This window comes from Cricetulus griseus, chromosome X (genome assembly GCF_003668045.3).
Source record: "Cricetulus griseus strain 17A/GY chromosome X, alternate assembly CriGri-PICRH-1.0, whole genome shotgun sequence".
Lineage (NCBI taxonomy): Eukaryota > Metazoa > Chordata > Mammalia > Rodentia > Cricetidae > Cricetulus > Cricetulus griseus.
In genome coordinates, this window is record NC_048604.1 from 84,794,644 (window position 1) to 84,819,631 (window position 24,988).

A 24,988-nucleotide genomic window follows, 5' to 3' on the forward strand; every position below is an offset into this window, starting at 1 on the left:
CAGTGAAATTCTCAGGCAAATGGTTAGAACTAGAAGAAACCATTCTGAGAGAGGTAACCCAGTCACAAAAAAATCAAACATGGTATATACTCACTCATATATGGATTTTAGACATAGAGCAAAGGATTACCAGACTACAATCCACACTGTCAGAGAAGATAGGAAACAAGGAGGACACTAAGAGAGACATACATGGTCTCCCAGATAAGGTCTCCCAGACAAGATCTCCTGAGCAACTTGGGAGCATGGGGGAAGGGGATAGGGATTTAGGAGAAAGAGAAGGGGAGAAGAGGAGAGGTGACGAAGACATGAGGAAGCAGGAAGTTTGAGTTGGGAAAGAATAGAGGAGACCAAGAAAAGATAACATAATAGAGGCAGCCATTATAGGTTTAAAGAGAATTCTGGCACTAGGGAAATGTCCAGAGATCTACAAGGATGACACCTACTAAGAAGCTAAGCAACAGGCTACCTTAAATGACCTTCCTCAATAATGATGTTGATGACTACCTTTTATGCCATCCTAGAGCTTTCATCCAGTAGCTGATGGAAGCAGAAGCAGACACCCACAGCTACTGAACTGAACTCCAGGAATCCAGTTTCAGAGAGAGAGGAGTGATGAGTAAAGGGGTCAAAGTCAGGCTGGAGAAACCCACAAAAACAGCTGAACAAGGGAGAGCTCATGTACCCGAGACTGATAGCTGGAAAACCAGCATAGTACCCACCCAGAACCCCTGACAGTGGGTGTCAGTTAAGAGGCCTGGGCAATCTATGGGGCCTCTAGTAGTGGTTCAGTATTTATCCCTAGTATACAAATGGACTTGGGTGCCCATTCCACATAGGGGGATACTCTCTCAGCCTAGACACGCAGGGGAGGGCCTAAGCGCTGTTTCAAGTCTTATGACAGACTTTGAAGATCCCCCATAGAAGACCTCACCCTCCCTGGGTTGCAGAAAGGGGAAGGGATAGGGAGTCGGTGGGGGGCAGGGAAGGGGGGGGAGAGGGAACTGGAATTGACATGTAATACAAGCTTCTTTTAATTTAAATAAAAATCTGAAAAAAAGTAAAAACAAATACAAGTGGAAAATAAGGATGATGATAAATTACTATCAGAGACCACAGGGAATATGATTCTGCCTTCTTTATCTCTGAATGAGTTGATACATTACTGATTAATGTAATGTCGACTATATAAGAGCAAGTAAAGTTGCCGCAGTTCATTTTATAATAATCATTTCATAGTTGTCTAAGTACTGTTCTTGACAACCTTAGGCACCCAAATTTGCAGAAACAAAATTTCTCTTCAGTCACAAAATCTGTTCATATTTAACAGTTTAATTTCCCATTTTGTTTACTGTGTACCCATCTTGAATTGTGCTAACTCCATATTAAATTAACAATAACTGTTGTTTTGATTGACTTTCAACACAAATATAGAAAAAGGAATGTTTTCTGTTTCCTTGTTAATGCTTAGTAAATGTAAGTCACTAAATATATATTCTAAGGAAATATAAAATCCAAATGGGAGAATTATACACACACCTCATGAATATCCATTGGTCATCTACAATCTAAATCATTAGTCAGCTATTTTATGCAAGCCTATGTCTACAGTAACAGCACAAGGGAAGCTGAGGCAGGTGAACCACAAGTTCAAGGCCAGAGTGACATACTCACTCACAGGTAAGGCTGTGATAAATGGTGACATACTGCCTCACAGGAAAACCAAACAAAACAGACCAAAAAATAACACCAAAAAAAAAAGCCCAGCTAAAGTATCTACCTAGTAATATATTAGGCTACAATGAAGAGGATCTCAACAAAAGTTGGGTGTCAATAAGTATAATAAACAAAATGATAGAAATGTATTAGCTATAGTTAAACATTAAAATTTCATGTAATTGTAGTGTTTTTCAAAACAATTAAACAATAGTAAGCAAAACTACGGAACCAATTTGTTATGCTCAAAATTGTTTTCTTTGGAAAGGAGCTGAAGCATTCATTTTGCTTTGTGTGTATAAACTGTATGATGGAATACATAATACCAAGAACATCTATTTTAACAACTATTTCAGAAAGTAAGTGAAGAAGGAAAACTATAGCTATTGTATAATCAGTAATGAAATAATTACTGAATCCCGGATTTCAATTTTCTTTGGAGCCTGACTACATTTTCAACTACCCTACTTACAAGGAGTTCTCCCTGGAAAGGGGAAAGTGCAAGTGAACATAAGAAATTAAGTCGAGGTAAGGAAGTTGGAAAAGTTAGGATACAAAAATGAAATTGCACAATAAACATTACCATGTCTTCTGAAGCTTAGCATTCTTGACAGTATAACAATCCATCCAGATCTTGGCCTGGACTCTCTTTACTCTGTAGAAGTATCAATTATTTCTAAATCCTCCTTTTAACTCACATACATTTTGCTCTTCTGGTAACCTAATCTTATAGCTCTGAATGTTCTGAACCAACGTTAACATTGCAAAGTGTTAGACTGTTCCCATACTTCAGAAGTAGCCTCAGGGCCTGTGTTTCACATGCCCCTGATTGCTACCAGAATGTGTACGGCTGTAGTATATATGGGAAGGAGTCATTTGGTTCGCTAGAGGAAAGTTGTGACCATAATTCTCATGAGCAGAACAATGGGGCATAGGAGTATCTCTATACAGAGATCTCGCCTCCTTTCTTTCAAAATGTTCTAAAGCTCAGAACTATACATAATGTGTACTTTCTTGGATTATAAACCATAGTAAATCATCCCACTCTTAAATTGTTCCTTGCCAGTTATTTGCCCCAGAGATATAAGAAAAGTAATTAACACAGCTTCTCATACAAAACATTTTGTACATATTTATACTTCTTAAAGTATATTTCTGCAAGAAATACCTATGAACACCCATATAGGCAGCCACTACTAACAATCAAGTTATTAGAATCAGTGAATACAGTCACATGTATTCTCTACAGTCATAGTAGAGCAATATGGATGCAATGAACAAAATTTAGATTCAAGATCCCATTTCCTCAAGAGTAATGTGAGTGAGGGGAAAGATAAGTAAGGAGTCAATGAACAAGAAGGGAAAGGGGTAATGAGAAAGGGAGGAGGTTGATACCCTAGAGTAATCTATTTAACATTTTTAGGACATAAAAATACAGTGTTTATATCACTTTTCTTAGAGTGGCAAAAGCTTTGGGGTACATGTTAAAATGATTTACTATAGAGAGACCGTTGAAACTTTTAGAGCAGAATTTCAGTACTTTTTGGAATTTAATCAACACCTCCAGAAAGCAACCACTTTGGTATCACGTTTGAGTCTTGTGTAACAAGATGCAAGTATAAGCTTGAAGTAACTGTATTGTTAAAACTGTTTTCATTTTGTTGTGACTTTGAGTTTCTGCTATGCCTCTCTTATAAAACAATATTACAGCAAAGATGACATGGTTCTGTAGCCACTCAATGAGTTAGAAAAGTAGCAAGCAGTGGGATAGAGGTTGGTAGTGGTACAGGATACAGGACTCAGGTGAAGTACATTTAAAGGCAACTATCTAGTGTGGAGTATCAAGAGTGTAGTTGACAGATATGTGAAAGGTCCTGGGGAAAGCAGCCAACAGCAGAGTGAAGGGATTTGAGTATCAGTTCAAATTTGATATTTCCTGAATGATAGAAGTCCTACAGAGAGAGTGATACAAATTGGATTGTGAAATGGATAGGTGCTGCCAGGATCTTACAGATACACATGGAGATTCAAACAAGCTATCAAAATTACAGCACTGGAGCCAACACAAGGGATACAAAGGCTTGTAATGACACATGCAGTTAGCTCATGATAACATTCATGAACTCTTCAGAATCTTGCTCTTCCAGGCTTTTACTGAATAGAGTAACCCCTAGACACTGAAAGGCAATGCATATTTACTAAGGAGTGAGGCTTCTTTTTTTATAGTTCAGTTATTTTTTTATTAGTTCATGTTAGGGAACAAGCTTGTTTCTCATGTAAATCCCTTCTCCCTCTCCCCCCCACCCCAGCCCTCCCCCCACCCCAAACTACCCCCACCCCAGCCAGCCACCACTGCCCAGCTTCTATCCATATCTCTTTCCCAAACCAATGACATGAGAGCCTCTTATTTTTTCTGTTTGTTTTTGCCCTCCTTTGGTTTTGCAAGACAGGGTTTCTCTGTAGCTTTGAAGCCTGTCCTGGAACTTGCTCTGTAAGTTTGGCTTGGCGAGAACACACAGGGATCTGCCTGCCTCTGCCTCCTGAGTGCTGGGATTAAAGGCGTACACCACCTAGCTTATTTCCTCTCTTAAAGCTAGTGAATTACTTAATGTCTTATATTGGGTTGTCCAGAATCAGACATGAGATAAAGAACTTAACTCTATGGGCTTTATGATCTTGTCAATTATAGGAAACATCAACATGGAAGTAGAATGAGATTGAGAAGAGGAGGATAGCAAGACAAGGGACAACAACGGGAAAGTAGTTTTCAGTATGGGCAACTTGGACTCGGTGATACTTATTACCTCTGAAAATGGTCACCACACTAGTGCTTTTTGAAGGATAAATTTGAGGAGCTTTACCTTTACCTTCTCATCTATCCATATCCAAAGAAAAACACTATGGATTCAACATTCCAGTGTATTACCCTCTCCCATAGTTTCATATGTATCAGTCAAAACCCTCCAGTGCTTGCTAGTAGAAAGCATGCTGCAAAATGGACAACTGCAGGGACATGGGCAGCTTGCCAGATTCTATAAGGGCACCTTTTAGTGTCAACCATAGTTGTTTCACTTGTGTTACTTTTTCTTCCCTAGCTAGTGAACCATCTTTTTCCATTGTTTCACAAATAAAATTGAAAATGTGACCTAGCCTGAGTGAACAACATGGAGATATGGAAATAAGAAGCTCCTACCTGGAGGAGAGTTTTGTGCATGTTTTAAGATGGCACCATGTGGCCTGTTCATACTTGCCAGGTTAGCTTTGATTTCTCTCTTTTTGGTGTCCCCTTAGTAGCTTGAGTAATTTTACGCCTGTGTCATTCCTCCAGCCTCTCAATACAATTATTTTCATAGAAGACATGTTTTATAATAGATCATCACCTTATTGTGAGCAATAATTATCTCTTTATTCATCTTTTTCTTTTAGGTAATAATTATTACCTCCCAGACTCAACAAATGATCATCAAATGCTTATTTGTTGAATAAATAATGTGTTCATTGACATTAATCGTCATCTTCCATGCTGCCTTTGCCTTCAGAATCTGCTTCTACTAGTCAGTTTAAATGCCTTTACTTAATGTTTTCCTAATTTTTAAAGAGCTTTTGTTTCCTGACAGTGATTTAGTTCTTCAGTTATCTTCACATTATTTTAAAAATGAAGAAGCTATTTCTGGTGAAAGGAAATAATGAAGAAAAGAAAATCCTCATTAATTTGAGTTTTGAGAATCAAATTGCTTCAGCATAAGGAATGATGAATCCCTTAATAACTAGAGAGTTCCCAAGATAATACTTCAAGAGATATTATTTACCTCCATGTGATAATGAGATAATACATATATACAGTGAGCATATATTTTGAAAATAATAACATTTGAGCATAGGAAATTGTCACTGATGTGGAATGAATGTACCTCTCTGAAATTCTTATGTTAAAGATCCCCAAATTCCTAACCACCCAAATCAATACTAAGATGTGTGGTCTATTAGAAGGGATTAGATACTGAAAGCATGATCCCCAACAATGGAATAATGCCAGCATAATAGGGATCTCATGCACTAGGCACGCTTGGAGCTGATGCAGAAGAATCATCATTCTAATACTAGGCAGGGATATATACTAAGATGAGAGAGAAAAAGACAGAGGGAGAGAGAGAGTATAAGAATGCCCACTTGTGCCAGGTGTTGGGGGTGCATGCCTTTAATCTCAGCACTCGGGAGGCAGAGGCAGGTGGATCTCTGTGAGTTCGAGACCAGCCTGGTCTACAAGTGCGAGTTCCAGGACAGCCTCCAAAGCCACAGGGAAACCCTGTCTCTAAAAACCAAAAAAAAAAAAAAAAAAGAATGTTGTCAAGGGAAAACAGACACACCATACATAGACTTGAAAAATTCTAGTTCTTGAATGGTAAGAAATTTGTGGTCTGTAGGCTACCTGATTTTACATACATAATATACATATATATATATTATATATATATATAATCACTACTATTTGTATGTGCATACATTTAGATGATCAATTATTAAGAAGAAATAACAAATTTCAAAAGAGAAATACATTCACATGCTATTCTACCATCCGCCTGATAAACAGATGGATTTTTGAACTGTCATCAAACTACTCCCTATACTTGAAACTACTAGATGGGCTATAAGATTCTAAGCAAGAATGATCTGTGTTTTCTAACTCAAGCATATATTTGTTAATTTATATATTAAATAATTTATAAAATTTTAATACTAACTGACAGTTTACAAATATTTGTATCATCTATATGTTCATATATCCTCTGTGTCTTTAGCAGTTTAGAGTACAGAGAGTGCCCAGATTTCAGAGTGTCCAGATTTCAGTATCTGCACACAAACTGATCTCATCTTTAAAAATATAATATAAAATTTCATCTCTCTCTGTGTGTGTGTGTGTGTGTGTGTGTCTGTGTGTGTGTGTCTGTGTGTGTGTGTCTGTGTGTGTGTGTGTTACAGTGGAAACTTTGTAAAGAATGTGCCCCTAATTTTCTTTTTCTTATTTTTCTTTAAGGACACATTTCTTGAAGAATTGCTAACTACAAATGTAAATTTCCTTTTAATTTTGTAAACTCATGTCAAAGGGGTTGTGCTGACTAGTTGGCATCTACTTGACACAAGCTAGAGTCATCTGAGAAGGGATATCCTTGAATGAGAAAATGCCCCCACCAGACTGGCTTCTAGGCAAGCGTGCAGAACATTTTCTTGATTGATGATTGATATGGGAGGGCCCAGCTCACTGTGACAAGTGCCATATCTAGGCTGGTGGTGCTGGTTGCTATAAGTAGGCTGGCTGAGAGAGTCATGGAGAGCAAGCCAGTAACCTAGCTATGCCAGGGTCTTGCTTCATTTTCTGCCCTCTACCTCCTAGGTTATTGTTTCAAGTTTCTGCCATGACTTCCCTGGATGGTGGACTTTTGTCATGGTGTTTATTGCAGCAATAAAAACCCTAACTGAAACTGATATTTTAAATTCCTGAACAATTATTTTCTTGACAAAATGTACATCAATTATCTTTATTCTCCTACTCCCTATTTTCCATAATTTTCTACCAAGTTTTTCATGAATTTTTACATTTCATAGTGTTCAATAGTTCTAAATTTTATTGCAAACATTTTACAAAGTTTGTAAAACAAAATAGAATTTTCTCTATTACTTAAACTATCAGATTTACGAAGCTTTTATTTTTGCTTTGTACCAATGTGAATGCTAATATGAATACTGACAATTTTAGAAACATTAGCAATGCTTTTAAATAACAGTGTGGTATTAAGCTATATCTACTAATAAAATGATATTTTTCCATAGAATACATATTAAATATTCTTAAATATTCTAAAGATATTCGCCTTTCATTTGCTTTCAATCAATTTGTTTTATGTGTAAGGTAAAAATTTCTGGAGAATTATGTGTTATCTGCTACTTTATTCATGTATAAACTCAAACACATATGTCACTCAATTCTTGAGTGCCACATTGAACTGTAAAATAGAAGCCAATAGTAACTAATTTGTCAGCCTACTTTGCAAGATTATTGCATCTCCAGTACATTTAATTCCCAAAGAAATTTGTTAATTCTCTCGGAGGTAAAAATAACATCCATCTATAAATAACACCTAAGGAGATGAGATGATTATGATGATGAAGTTAATCTTCATACTATTTTAAAATGACATTGTTTGACATTATTTTCATGGTGCAAGAAAAACTCTTTAAAATAATGTTTTGCTGAAGACATCAATAATAATGAAATCAAATGGGCATTTTACAAAGTAAATGTTAGTTCTTGTCTGTGCTAAGTTTTGATTTGTGTTCATGATAATGGGCATTCAGACAGGGATGAGATAATCGTATTTCACTCTACATGTGTCTGATAGTCTCAAAATATAGAAAAAATTAAAAAGAAATATATTTTTAATAAAACTCACTTAATGACCTACCTAAGAAATACATTTCTAATAAAACTCACTTAAAGACCTACCTATACAATGTGGTATGTGAGAAAAGAACTGACACTTTGTGCTGCAAGTTACAAAGGGAAATAGTTTGCAAAGTAAAATATTATAAAATTATTTGTATTTTCACTATTTGATTGAATTTAAGGTCCACTCAATTAGATGGAACCCATGCCTTATCCTGCTCAGATAGGCAAGAACCAGAGACTAGATAGCCCATGGACCTGCGAGAAAACACAATTTCTACTATTTTCTAAAGAAACAGACTCCTGTACTATAAAATGACTTCTGCTATACAAATTCTTGCTTAGCCATCTTCAGAGAAGCTTCCTCTTTTGATAAATGGGAGAAAATACAGAGACCCACAACTGGACAATGTACAGAGAGTGAGAATCCTTGCAACACTCAATCCTAAATGTGATGTTTCCATAAAATCCATCCTCCCATCAGGACTCAGTGAATCTGCCAGAAGTGAAGGGGAAGACACTGTAAGAACCAGAGTTGATAGAGGATGCCAAGGAAACAAAGTTTACTAGACACAGCAGGACTGATGCACATCAGAGACTGTCAGCATGCACAGTGCCAGCACAGGCCCAAACTAGATGGGATTCCAGCATTGAAAGAGGAAATGGATAAGAGTGCCCAACCCTCAGCCAAGAGATTTCTCAAACTGACACCTGCCCCCAGAGGAAAAGTTCATTTTTTCCAATGGCATCTTACTTGGGATACAAATGTCGCTTAAGGGTAAGCCCGATGCCCTGCAGTAGATTGCCAACAAAAATGAATTCAATGGTATTTTTGGAGGATTTTGTCTCGAAATGCTTTGTCTGGATTTTTTTTGTTGTTTTGTTTGTTTCTTTGTTTGTTCGTTTGTTTTTTTACGTTGCTGACTTTTCATGTATATATTTTGGTTTCCAAATTGTGTTTTTATGGGATTGTTGCATGTGCAAGTGTGTGTCTCTATTGCTGTATCTGTTCCTTGTGCTTTTACTTTGGCTCTTATTTTCTGTCTGTTTGTTTTGTTCTACTCTTGTTTTTTTTTTTCTTTTGTTTTTTGTTTTTGTTTGGTTTCCTGTTTGTTTTCTAATGACAGAAAAAGGCTGTAGATTTTGGTGGCTGGAGAATTGGGAAGGATCTGGGGAGGAGTTGGAGAAGAAAAAAACATGATCAGATGATATTGTAAGACAAATTATTTTCAAAAAATTAAAAGTATATGAAAATAATAATTTGAAAGTTTTTATGCTAACTAGTAAACTCAGTAAATGGAAATTCTGAACATGCTTGATGTGAATCACATTCTTCAACAAGCTGTTCATTTTTTCTCAGCAAATGAACTTTATTTCCCCATTATCACAGTATTTTGATGTCTGTTAAACTTATGTTCTTATTTGTTATATTCTGTTTTACTTTTATAATATTTCAGGAATCATGTGTTTCTGTGTGTACATTTGTGTTTGTATGTATGTGTGTATTTTGATATATTTCTGTAAATAATTAATATACATATGAACTATAAAATCAATTTGATTGAACAAAATAGTGCCCAAAATACTAAATATATCAAAAATCAATCAAGTCTTGGTAAATATTAAAAGACATTTGATTTGGCTTATATATTACAGACTCAGGGGAGGGAAAATTAAGATTAAGTGGGAAAAGTGATAACTATTTAAATGCTGAGTAGTGGATGTAACAGGTGGGAATGTTTTCTATAGAAAAGCTTGACAACAAAGGAATGAAAAGTAGAATGTTCTTTTCTGGGGATAAATTATTATTTTTGCCACATATAAATTCTCACTTGATAAAATTACAGTTATTACAATGGTTAGCAACATCCAAAGTTAAAAAGAACTTTTCATGTCCAGAAAGCATTTCTTTTAATCATTTCTAATTAATTGCAAGACGCAAGCCTACACCCATAACAAAATATACCTTTGTATTATGATGGTTTAAAAGTCAGCCTAAAAACTTTTTGACACACTGAAAGATGGAGGCTGTTTTCTTTTGTCTTCACTACGAATTTATAAAGACTTCAGTGAAGAGAGGATCACAGAAGTGATGTGCGCTTTCTATGTCTGGATCATTAAACAACAGGTAGCTTCTTTTTGCTACGATACATGTTGTTCACAATTGTGAGGTTTCATGTAAGATGTCTAGTTATTCTGAGAACCCCATTAAATGAGGAAGTCAAATGACAATACAGTTACATGTAGTTTTTCAGGATTTTTATCTACCTGATGTTTTTCAAATCTTTAGGAACAGAGTTCTAGATATCATGGATCATAGTAGACAATTCATACCTGATATGTCCTATATGAATTTCTGATCTCCAGCATCCATGAACAACATAAATATCATCTTTGATGCCAAATATTAGTGATTTAATAAGAAAATACCTTTTTTATTTCTGGATCTTCATAAAAAAGACATGGTTACTAATAGAATGACAACTGTATTTCAGTTTTGGTATAAACACACAGCTCTTTGTAACATAAGGAGGGGGGTCTCTTAGAAGCAAAATATAAAATGAATAAATAAATAATCATGAACTAAAGGGTATGTTAAAGTGTGTGGGAGTGTATGAAAATACAATGGAATTTTATTCAGCAATGATGAGTTTACAGCATACATGGTACTTAAAACGATCTGTGTAAAAGACAGTAAATACAAACTAAAGGCTATGGCTAACAGACTACTTTCTGAAATGTTCCAAACAGGCAGATTCATTGAAAGAAAACAGGTTAGTATTTGGCAGAGGATGAAAAAGGCAAGGGATGAATAGTACTGTAAATGTGTAAAGTTTCTTTTAGGATGATAAAAACATTAAATTGTACATTGTTATATTTATTTTATATATAATATAATAAATTATATTTCTACTGTTGTAAAAAACACAGCATATTTTATTTCTGCATAAACATGTTTCCCTCCTGTCTTGCTTGGGGTTTTTATTGCTGTGAAGGACACTATGACCACGGCAACTCTTACAAAGGGAAATATTTAATTGGGGCTGGCTTACAGTTCAGAAGTTTAATCTACTACCATCATGATGAGAAAAGCATGGTAGTTCACAGGCATTCATGGTCCTGAAGAGGTAGCTGAGAGCAGTATATCCAGATCCAAAGGCAATAGGAAGAGACTGTGAGCCACTACTCTGGCTTAAACATCTGAGACCTCAAAGACCATCGCCAGAGACACACTTCCTCCAACAACGCCACACCTACTCCAAAAAGGCCACATCTAATAGTGCCCCTCCATGTAAGGCTCAGGGGGCCATTTTCTTTCAAACCACCACCATAATCACACACCAGAGTCTTCAGAAGAAATTTTAGAGCTTTTTATAGTTGTACTAAGGCATTTTGGAAGCAGTTTGCGCTGGCTTTATTTTTTTTTATTTTAGTGTTGGTATCAACCCTGCTTGCATATCCTCTGTATTTGTTTCTTCTGTTGAGGCTTTAAAAAGTAATATTTCCAATTTCCCATTATTTGACAGGTTTTCATGTGCAGATGGTATTCGTTTTATTCATTATTTACAATCATGAGAACTTGTTCAGCATTTTTTGGGTCAAAACTGACTTACTTTGCCCTTTCTTGCCTCCTAAATTAGTAATTCTTCTGAATTTAATGTCAGCTTCTGGCAAAGGTTGTCATGTACTAGTGACTTAATGGTGAATAAGATAATATATATTTACCTGAATAAAAAGAGATAGATGGAATACAGGAAAGAAAAGTATTGCAAATATTAACTCAATAAGTCATGGTTTTTAGGCACCTTTTGTAATGCACTTGAAGTTTAAAGAATTGGTTCAAAGTCACATTTGGCATAATTAGGAATCAAATTGGTAGCAAATCTGCTTATCTGGATCTTGAAACATTATCTGGAAATTTTTCTCTGGTTACACATAATGATGGTTACTGCTATAATGGATACTCTCCAATACCTAATAAATTCAACAATGAAATTGTCATCCTGAAGTATCAACAGATGATCTACAATGAAAGCAAACTCTAAAAATTGCAAAAGAAAATATGATTATTTCCAAAAATGTTACTATGCACTTGGCTGTCAAATTTATTTTCATGCTTTTTATTTTTAAAATTTTAATATTTTAATTAAGCTATAATTACATCATTTGCCACTTTCCTTTCCTCCGCCCATACCCTCCAATTTCCTGTCCCTCTAATCCCTCCCATGTCCCCATATACTCTCAGGTTAATAGATTCTTGGTTTGGTCACTGTTGTACATATATGTGCATAAATACATGTGTTTTGTGGTTGTTATTTTTTTTTGTTTTTCTGAAAACATTTCTAACCAAGTCTTAGAATTCATACAGAACTATATGAGCATATGGAAAGTCAAGGTGGCATGACAACAATGATATACATGGTTAGCAAAGGTAACAAAGAAAATGGGATACTATACAACTATAGGGCTTTCCTTTGCACTCTGAAAATAAATACAAGTTTGAGTCCTATCTAAAGGAATCATTTAAATGACTAATATAATGTATATAATTTAAGTGTAAGAAGAGAAAAATCAATATGTAAAGCTGGGTAAAAGCTGACTAGTTATTTACCCAGTACTGCAATGAACAAATATCAAGCTACTTTGTCAGTTTCTGAAATAAATGCATCATCATGATCAGGAATAACAGAAAAACTCTGTTTGAAAACATTACTCACATATACAGTAAAACTAGAAAGAAAATATTGAGTAAGGAAGGGACTTTGTCCCAAGGTATGGAAACATTGACAAAACAATTACCACTTACAGCTGACCTTTACTCAGAAAAACTTGGATAAACAGGACCAACTCCTTTAAAAGAAAAGTCTTCAAAGTGTCAAATCCCATGGTGTTCATAGACCAGGCATGCTGCTACAGGGCAGGAAGATTGCATTATACAGAGAGATGTTGCAGGAGCACAATTATCTTTGAAAAACTTTGGGGCTAGTGCAGTCTCTGCAGGGTCTATGGTCTATGTAAAGGGCAGGCAGGGATTCATACTCCTATTTGCTCTGCAGCTTCCTTGTTTAGCAACTTCCTTCTACAAAAAATGCCTTATCTTTTCAGATTCATATTAAATTTTGTTCCAAGTCCATTTCTCCCTTTATCTCAGGAAATTCTGAGTGAATAAGAAGCTTATGTTCTCTCCCACAACTGGCAGGCTCTTTGTACAATTTGTTTTACAAGGTGTCAGAGACAGTTTTATCATTTCACTTGCTTTTAAATGTCCATCTGTTACCACCCAAGTACTTTTCACAAATACATGACCCACAAAGAATTTAGCTTATTTTAACTGCAGCAAGACAGAAACAGTATTTTGAACAGTCTTAGGGAGAAGTCTTCCACGTTTCATCCTAGGAATTCTAGTGGAATATACTTTGAAAATTATTTCTTCTATATAAAAATTCTGGAGTAGACAAATGTGAGCGAGCTAAACAAACAGTAACTTATATTGTCTTCTGAATCAATTTGTAGTTTTGTAAAAGTATATATAGGGGAGTACCAAGTCCTACATCAGGGGCTACTTTTCATCCCATTGAAAATTTGCAATGGCAATTTCATCTCATTTTGGTAGAACTGGATGTGCCAAAAGAAAGAAATGACGTATGCTTTCAGAAGAGGGATACAGATACTATGAACAAGACTTCCTGTAAAGAATCAGCCGAAAAGACTTATTGGCTGATTAGCACTGAAGTGATGTACAAAGGTTGCAATACTGAAGGTCCTAATTATTATTTTGAGTTATCATTAGTCCCATAAATTGTCATTCTTTGTCCTCATCTTGGTGAAACTTAACATCCTGTGACTAATAGATATAAACCTCTTAGAATGTAGTAACTAAACAAAACCAGTTTCCACCAACCAAAAGGCAAAGAGTTATCAGATAGCATCTGAGAACTATAACAGCAAATTCTGCACATTGTTACAATTGCCATCATGTTTCCACTAACATATCTGAAAAACACCTTGATTTTTGGTTTTATTTGTTCCATTCTTACAGAAATACCAGGCAACTGCTTTTATATCACAACATTCAACTGGGGGTACTCTCTGAATCTGTGTTCCTGGACCATGTTTATTCAAATATGGCAATAGAAAGTCTCTTTTGTGCCCTTTGATGTAAAAATTGTGTTTTGACTCAACAGTACAAACCTTATTTTCCTGGATTAGAGTTATTCTACAGAAACAGAGGCTTAATTTACCATATTCCTATAACTAATCCACTTAACATGACCTATTGATATTACTGAAGAATTCCTAATACTAAGTAATCAGAACTTGACTGTCTAGTTATTTTTTTATTTATTTAGTTAGTTTGTACATGGTAACCCTTTCAGCACTTGTCCCAATTTTCCCTTTTGTCCAAAATTATATGTGCTTAAAAGAATGAAATTAACATTATCCTGAGATAGAAGAAAGAGAACAAGCAGAAGACTAGGGTGTTTGTGGAAAAAATATAGATATGACCTGATTGTCAAAGAAAACAGAAAAAATGAACATGGCCACAGATACAATGATAAGAATAAAACATCATAGACATTTCACTCATTTGGCCAACAAATAGCTGCATCCAAGGTATTAGCTATAAATGGATACTTTGAGGCTACATCATAGAATTGATCTTTTATTCACAGAATGTTAATCTCTCAAGAGATTAATAATCAGCCCTCACTGAAAAGGAAGTAGCTAACTACTTATTTTTAGAGATAAGGTCACTGGAATTAGAGGTTAGATTGTCAAAGAATAAGAAAGGGATAGTCACTAAAAGGTAGAGCTCCATTAGTCATGTTAAGTTTTTTACATTCACTTTATAACAATTGATAGATATGGAAAATTGTAAACACTTAATAGTTGTGAACACATTCTATACATAATAATGAAAATGAAACACAGAGAGCTATAAGTATGAAAAAGGTACAGTAGCATAGACAAATGGAAGTTTTTTCCATGAATATAAAATCTTAATGATTTACAATCTTATCAAATATCTTGTTCTGATCCAATTTTTTTCAGTTTTCCACCCTCTCTCTCATCCTCTCATCGACTAAATTTGCTTCCATGATGAGTTTTTTTTTAACTTCTTTCCAGCCCTATCCATAGAACAAGAATAAAAAGTATGTTTGATCCTTTCTATGCCACTTCTAAATGGTTATAGCTACTGCCTTATGCAAGAGGCTAAGAAGGGGGAAACAAAGCAGTTTGATATTAACTTTATATGATGGAGGAAATGACATTGAAATCCAAGGGAGGACTATGGGCTTTCATGCAATGGTTTGATAATGCATGGACAACCAAAGGAAAACAATATTGGAAAAAAATTTATGAAGTAGACTACATGACAAAAGAGACTTCCTCCACAATGGATATAAAAATTCCCAGGTAATGAGGATACCAACATTTAATATTCTAGAACTTCATCTTTGCTGTCTATCTCTCAATGCCCAAAATGGTTTGCTAACTTAAAAATGCTGCCATCTCATCAGGAGCCACTTTTCATATTGTTTTCCTTGTGCTGTCTATATTTTATTTGCTTCCTGGTGTTTAGCTATCATATTAAAGATGCATGATGACATGGGTGGGGTGCTTCATATTTGTAGTTTCATCACCAGAGTTTCTGAGGAAGAAAGATAACTGTGTTTAGGCCAGCATGGGGCTGACTGAGACTCCATACCAAAAGAAAACAAAAGTTAATAACAACTGATTTTATAAATCTGTTAACTTGCTAATGAGAAGTGTTTATCTATAAGAGATACATGCATATGATACTTGGTTTCCCCATGCCATTTTAACTTCAAATGCAAATTAGCATGATACTTCCTCTGTTACTGGCAGACAAGAGGCATGGACAGACCAAACAATCTAGTGATACACATTGTCATAAATAAGTAAAAAATTTTATTATAACTACTCTCAAATTTCTAAGAAATTCATAGGACTGAAATGCTACTAATAATTGTTACAAAATAAATTTGTCAAAAATGCTTTTCTCAAATTTAGAAATTTCTCATCATGATAAGCCAGTTAAGACAACTCCTACTTCCTCTTCATTAACATAACAATACACACAAGCAGGAAACAATAGACAACAGAAGACACCTCTGCATAATAGTATTCACCTGAAAACAGAGGTTTGTTGTACAGAGTCTAGAACATTGGGGGATTTGTTCCTCTTCACGCAACAGAAGAAAGTGACCTGGATCCAATATTCCCAACCAAAGACTAACATTAGACAGATTTACCAAGGTCCCTTTTTGCTGTCTAAGTCACAATGGATTGACAGCAATCTAGATATAAGATAATGGTAAGTAGATAATAATATGCAGTTGTAAGCACAATCATAGGCAGATGAATTTCTGTCATGGTAGGCCTGAGTTTCATCTTATACTCTACAAACCTACACTTGAAATAAAAGTCTACCAACGGAAACACAACATATAGCTGAAACTTGATATACTCGATGAGCTGCATCACTGTCTATTCCGGTGGTGATATTGTACTAGAGTTGTGTAAAGGTTTACCACTTGGAAATGAGGGTAAGAACACATGAATCTTGCTATATTCTTTCTTTAACTGTGTGTAAATTTACAAGTACTTCAATAAGTACCTCAATTATCAATCAAGATAATTTTGATTTGTAATTTTTATTTCAATTCAATCAGATGGTTGCATTTATTTATTCACTAGATAACTGAGGATCATGCCATTTTGTGTTTATTCAAAGAAAGCTAAACTTTCTCCAACTTCTTAGAAAAAAGCATATTAAAAGATATGAATTTAAAAGCTATTTTCTAGCATATCTGAATGGACCTTATTTTACAGAAGAGAGCTAACCTTGAAAGTGTCCTTTCTATCTAAAGCTCTGGGATTTTTATTTTTCTTTGAAACTGTATATATTTCCTCACACGCAGCTAGAGAAAATTTTAAATTGTTAAATAAATTGACTCAGGGTCATAATTAGTACAAGTAATTCATTAGCATGCTGGTTTCAAAATGGAAAAGCACTCCTATGGGAGGAAAATAAGCAAGATAAGTTGAGTCTATTGATCATTACAAGTGCATATGTATAACGGCTGGAAAGCTGTTAATCTCTGTGCTTTAGTTTTCCTATGTATTTAAAGAGAATTGAAGATTCGAAATAAGCTCCTTCAAATTAGGATGGTAATGTTATGTACTTCGTATAGCCTGAAATACAGACCCATGCATAAAATAAGCATTTTCATGAATATCATTACTATTACTATTATTTTGCAAGGAGCATGAGTCAGATTTCATTACAATTTGAAGGAGCAAAGGAGGTAGCATTGTTAATTTCTTCTTAATATAAATGATTGCTCATCATTATAGACCTTTGAAGTGGCATTATATCACTATTTTCCATAGAATCTATGTACTGTACTAGTATAATTAATTCCATGGATAAGGCAATAGCATTCTTTTTCCCTTTACTTGCTTTTTTAATAGCATAGCTTCAGGTCTTCTGTAGAAAACATTAGATTTGTCACTTAATTTTCAACCTCCAAATATCTAATGGAAAGCTGTGCAATATAATTAACAAGGTACCCACAGGGCAACTAATTCTGAAAAGTGGTGATAAGTGAATGAAGGAAGTATGCTTAATGTCATTTTTATGCTTTAGTGATTCCTAGCTTACAATGATAAGGAAATACTAAAATCTACATCTTTTAAGGAGATCGCATTTTGATATAAAAGCATTTGTATATATACAGGTAGATGTTTTTATGTGAGTGTGCCTATGTACTGTTACACACAATTATGAATATTTAATTTTTGATCATTTTATGACCTTATAAAAATTAATCTCTTAACCCTATTATTCTTCTTTCCTAAAAACATATTTCTTAACATTTTACACCTTACTTACCTAGTTATGTACAATGCAGTCTGAATTTTGACCTATTTTTCATTTAAAAGTACAAATGATTAAGGATAGTATAACTGCTACAATGAAGAACTCATGATAATTTTACTGCTTTAAATAATGACATTCTTTTTTTGTTTTGTTTTGTTTATTTTTCGAGACAGGGTTTCTCTGTGGCTTTGGAGGCTGTCCTGGAACTAGCTCTTGTAGACCAGGCTGGTCTTGAACTCACAGAGATCAGCCTGCCTCTGTCTCCCGAGTACTGGGATTAAAGGTGTGCATCATCGCCCGACTATAATGACATTCTTTAATATGTAAAATAATATGCAGATCTAATTGTCAAAAAATACATGCTTAGAATATATGTTTAGCATGAGCAACCTTTACCAGTTGTTAACCTTTCTGGGAAAATAAAAAGGAAATTTTCAATTTCCATTACAATATCTTGATTAGAGTTGAAAATAATTTTCAGAATAATAAGGCATCCCATGGAAATGAGCTCTATGGAAAAACCACAAATGGTTGCAACCCTTGGAGCTGTCAAAACCATTGTTAAGGGACTTGCCAATGAGGCAAATGCCAAAGCATACTTCCTTTTGATTGATTGCTAAATTCTATAAATGTCAAATGTTTCATGCTTGGGTTTGACCACAGAACTATCTTGTTCCCAAAAGGCATCATTAATTTGTTTTTAATATTGATGTTCTTGGAAATATATAATTAACATTGTTCTATAGTATGAACAGTCATTCTGGGTGTTCATGGTACACAACTTAAATCCCAGCACTCAGGAAGCAGAGGCAGGTTGATCTCTGTGAGATCAAGGCCAACCTGGTCTATCGAGTGTGTTTTATGACAGCAAGGGTTACACAGAGAAACCCTATTTTGGAAAATAAAAACAACCCCCCATAAACAAAAGTAAGAATAGAAAAGAAATAATGTACACAAGGAACCTATACTTTTCATCTAGCAAATATCTAGTTATTTTAAAAATCTATGGTTTGGCCGGGTTTGTGGCTCAGTGGGCAAGAACATCTATTCAGCAAGCATGTAGGTCTGATTTTGAATCCTCTGCACACATGTAAATAGCCAGACATGCATAGCAGTGCTTGTAAATCTAGCATCAGTGGCATGTGAAAACAGGGGGATAACAAGAGTTCCCTGACCATTTATGCTAGCAGATATAGGGAGATTTCAGTTCAGTAAGAGACCTTGTCTCAAGTCAATAAGGTTGAGAACAATAGAAGAACATGACTGACAGCCTGCTCTGGTATCCACATTTACACCTGAGCATTCACATAAATATACAATACACATGCATACACAAATGTGAACACAAATACACACTGCAAAATAATAATTTCATTCCTATACATTTCTAAATTGTAATTGTCCCTCTTTATGCCTTAGATTTCCCTATCTGAACAATGGAGCATCCCAGTACTATTTTAAGGTAAAAAAGTAAAATTATAATATGTGATATACTTAATATTTTCAAATACTAAGCACTATTAAAACATGCAATTATTTAGTTAAGTATATTATTATGCCATTAATGTTTGTAGGATTACACCAATATAGCTAAGTCAAATTTTTTTAAGATTTATCCACAGTGGTTTAATATAGAGCAAGTATTTAGAAACTTATTTTTTGTGCATAGGATTTAAATATAAAATCTCACTTGCAGTATTCGATAATTTAGAAGCTTTGAGAGTAAGAAATAATTTTCAAAGAGAATCCCTTTCTCTGCCACCTTAAAGAGCTTTCTAGATGAGCTTTAGTTATGCTTGTTGGCAATGCATTTTGTATAAACACAACACATTGAACCACATCAAAGTTTAAGATGATAAACATGTAATGGCATACCTTCATACTCAACAGCATCAGAGTAACCCAAGGTCAGGAAGGGGGGCAATAATGAACAATCCTCTAGGTGCTATTTCAGTGTTCAGTTCATTTCCCTTAGTTTGAGAACTGAAATAATTTCTGTGTGATTTGTAATAGACATAGCTAAACAATATTAAAAGAGACAGTACAGGTTAGGAGAGAGGTCTGGCACAGAGGAAATGTTAGGGGTTCCACAGGGATGACCCTAACTAAGAATCTAGGCAGTGGTAAAGAGGCTGCCTTTGATGCACTTCCTCTATAATAAGGCTGATGACTAAATTGGTTACCATTCCTAGAGCCTTCATCCAGTAGCTGATTGAAGCAGAAGCAGGCACCCACAGCCAAACACTGAGCCATACTCCTGGAATCCAGTTGTGGTGAGGGAGGAGGGGTGAGCAAAGAGCAAAGTTGGTGCTAGAGAAACCAGCAGAAACTGTTGACCTGACCTAGTGAGATCACTGGAGACACTAGTAGTAAAGCTGGGGAACCAGCATTGGAAGGAACCAATCCCTCTGAATGTGGGTGCCAGCTAAGAGGCCAAGACAGTCTATGGGACCTCTAACAGTGGAGCCAGTGTTTATCCCTAGAGCACAAATGGATTTTGGGAGCCCATTCCCTATGGAGGGATACTATTGCAGCCCAGATACAGGAAGGAGGGCCTGGGCCCTCCCCCAAATGATATGACAGATTCTGAGGGTCCCCTGCGTAGAGAGGTGGTGGGGGTGGGTTAGTTGAGAACATGGGAGAATAGGAGGTTGAGGGGATGGGGGAATGGATATGTCAATATGAGTGTCTATAAAAAAAAGAATAGTAGGATTTTTAGGGGAATGGCTTCATAGGACAAAAGAAGCTGAGCATGAAAGAAATTTAGTTTCACTATCCAGTATGAACAACTACAGTATTCATTAGTTTACTTAACTGAATGACACGGCTTCCAAAGAGAAACATATCCATGTCTTTTATTTAATTTCAATGTACTAAGAGACGGTTTGTAATTCCTTTAAAGATCACTTTACCCTTTAAGTTTAAGAGAACTTTCTGAAAAGACATAGGGAATTAGAATATATTTTATTGCAAACTTCTGTGTATTTGAAATTATTAAGTAGATGTTTCTGAAATGGCTAATATTGCTGTGAAAATGTGATACTATGAAACAAATCTAGGATCAAGATAGGCCAAGACAATTCTGGTATTTTCTACTAGTCAAGAAAGCATGACATGTTCAAGCAAACTATCCTTCTATTTCCAAAAGGCAGGAGGACTAAGGCTTAAAATTGTTTTATGTTTTATTTGTTTTTAGCTCCATTTGAATTACACATGCAAAATCAATGATGTAAATGAAGTCTTATGGGACCAGAAATCCAAATGCCTACTATACTTGAAACCAAACATCCACACCATAGTCAGATGAATGAGAAGATATCCTAATGCCCTTGTCATTGTCAGATACACGAGGTTTCCACTTGGCATTCCTGCTTGCTTGTTTTTGCAGTCCTGGCATGTCAGTTAACTGGCTGGTGCTTCCTAATAGACCCTGCACCAGTTCTGATTGATGTGTGAGTGTGCAAACATTACTGGCAACTAGGAGCCAGATGGCTCACATACCAAGCATAGCAGCCAGACAAAACAAAGGCAGATTCAGAACTAGGTTGGAGAGTTTAAAAATTTTGGTGACTCTTTTCTATACCTAAATAAAGTAGAGGATTCTTTTTCTCCAAAACATTCAGCATAAAAACAATGTTCTTTACTCTAAACCAAATTTTATCCTGTATTTTTGAAGATGCTAAATTTTTAAGCCCTAAAATCTTAGATGAATAAAATTTCTTCAGTACTTTTTTGGGAATGAAGAAAAGGGCCATGAATTTAAAAGAGAGCAATGAGGGGTATATGAGAAGAATTGTAAGGGAGGAAAAGGAAGGGGGAGGAAAGATGAAATTATATAAACCATTTCTAGAATCACTTTTTAGTTTTTATATTGCTTTCTACACTGAAGATGCCTTGAATACCCTGTCATAGGATGACTCAAGTTCAACCAATATGTATGTATAGCATAAAGTGTGTAACATAGCTGTGTATATGATAAGAATTTCAATAATATTTTCAAGAAGAACCAAATTGTTTGTTTTTATATTTCAATCCAACAATAGTTTTGGCTTGCTTAGAAATGCAATATTGCCTTTTTGGCAATGAAATCAGTGTTGCAACAGAAATGTCTACTATAACAAAGTTTTAAAAATAGTCAATGTGAAGCTTATATAAGGGGCTTGCACAATGTCATAGTCGCTCAAGTACCTGCTATATGTGAGGATCTGGGTTCAAATTCCAAGCACCTATGTAAAACCAGATGTGATAGAACAAGTCTATAATTCCAGTCCTTGTATTATGAGAAGGAAGGAAGACATAGGCAATTTCCGGACATCTATAGACTGGCAAGAATTATGTACACAGTGGCAAAAAGGACATGCTGACTCAAACAAAGTAGAATGGGAGGGTTGATACTTGCGGATTTTGATATCCACACACATGCTATGTTATGCACATATGCAAATATATACATGTATGCATAGATTGAATAATAATAACATATAGAACAAGATGGTAATGATCAGACATTCCCCAGTGGAAAAATTACAGAAGCTACCACAAAAATATGGAGCTTAAATCAAAGTGTTATATCTAGAAAATCTCTAATATAAATTCTTCTAAAATTCAGGATGAAAATAATGAAAGGGAATGAAGGAAAGAGTAAAGTGGAATAAAATGTGTCCCATAAAACAACATATACCAGGGAAGAGTACTATAAAGTTTTATTTCTGCTGCTTTCAAAGAAGCTAAAAAATCTCACTTGTGACTCTCCAGCTCATGAGTAATGTGGTCATTTCAAACTTATGGCAATAAAAACTTTATAGTATTCCAGTTAAGAACATATGTCAAACAGACAAAGAAGTAAAGATCAAAATGAAATGTGACAAAACACTAAAAAATAACAGTCATCTGATACTACTGTCCTGTTTTGGTCTGGAAACCAGTCACCAATTTCATTTTGAAAGTCCTCTCTGAGAATCATGAAGAAACATGAATGACCACTCTGATTAACATCAAAGGAAATGTAGGAAAATTATTTACTTTCATCATGATAGCACAGATACACTAAAGAGCAATATCGAATCTCAGCATGGACTTCAGAAAATATCACAATTACTACTGCAAAAGAACAGAAGCCAAAATCCTTTTGTTAATAAACTTATTTGTCTTTCACACAGATGTATGAAAACAAAGCCACTTCCTCTTAAAAACACCTTTTATGGTATGTGTTCATTTCAGAGAAAGGGTTGATACAACTGAGACTGAAAATCTAAAGTCTGATTATGAAGCCTTTAGTTCTAGTACTTTCCACAAAGAAATATAGATTATAATTTTGGACTGCTTCCTCTGCAAAATATTTAGAATGGAGCTTCTTCACACCCCCAATAGACACCAAAGTCAATGGCAGGCATCTTGATCATTTTTACTTTAACCTGGAGAACATCTACAGGAACCAAGAAGACACTAAATCCATATTTCCCCAGACCTTGTCTCCTACAGTGTTTCTGTATGTCCAACCTATACTCCCACAAAAAAGAGAAAGTGTATGTCTTCATGTTGAGAGTCAGTATTTTCAAATGGGACATTTATCTTTTAAATCAATATATTATGGGTAATAACACTGAATTTTGCATATTGGTTCTGAGAGACCAGAGTTTTTCCCCTGTTTTGGCTCATATATGAAAAGTGACATATAGATAACATCTGTTTACTATTCAGTTTATAGTATTAATTAGATGCATTTTGCAACTTGGACAATAGTTAAATTTTGGTGGTATTCTAATTCTGACTTCATTTTCTTAGCTATGGCACCAGAATGTAATTAATCCTATTATTAATAGTTGTCTAATTTTTAGCTATTGTGTTTCATAGCCTGAGGCTTCACAATTCTGAGAACAAGAACAGCTGTTATTAATTGATATATTTGTGTGTGTGTGTGTGTGTGTGTGTGTGTGTGTGCAGTAATTGGATAACAGCAATGTTACTATACCCAGTGACTTAACTCTTTGATTAATGAGCCCATTGCCATGCATAAAATCACAAAAATGCCAAATGAAAACACACCAATTTAGCTTTTATTTCTGAGCATGGACTAAATTGCTTGGGGGTTTCTCTTTTTCATTGAGATTTTTTTTCCTTTCAACACTTGGGGAATTAAAAATGTCTTCTTATAAACCATTACTATCTTGGGAAAAAGACTTTCCTCTAGTACAATTAATGCATAGCTTCTAAGAAGACAGATATCCTTATCAACGCACTGAAGTGTAATTCATCAGCCATTGATAAAATCATATTCCAGATTTATTTAGGACTGACTCCATTGTTTCCAATAAACCTTTTTTTCTTTCCCAAAAAGGAGGGGAGTAGCCGAAAATATCAATCTAAAATACTGAGTGTAATTGAGGAAAATATTGCGAGTTTTGTTGCTGCTATTGCTATTTTGAGAGAGGGTCTCATGTTGCCCAGACAGGCCTTGAAATTCTATTTAGAAAAATCACTCCTGGCTTGAATGCTAAGATGCATTTATTCAGTTTTGGAATTGCAATTTGCTAGCATTATAAAAAAAGTTTAGTTTTAGAAAGTGATCACCCAAAGCATCATTACTAAGACAAAATTCATCATTGTATCTGATTACCTATAATCACATCATAACATTTAGATATTTTCACAGGTGCTCCTAGCCTATGGCTCTAACCCAGGGTGTTCCAGGCTACCTACAGAGAAGGCTTTTAGCTAGAGCTGCATGCAGGTTTAAAGTGTGGTTAAAGGCTTCACATAGTATCTAAAAAGGAGAAAATTTATGTTTTTGTTCTCCAAGCCAACAAAGTAAAAGTAACAGAAAGTAAACATGAATACCCATTTTGATCCTATTTTACAGGCTTCATTCTAGAGATTTCAGACTGGATTGATTAAAACAACATGGATCAGCAAAGATTAAT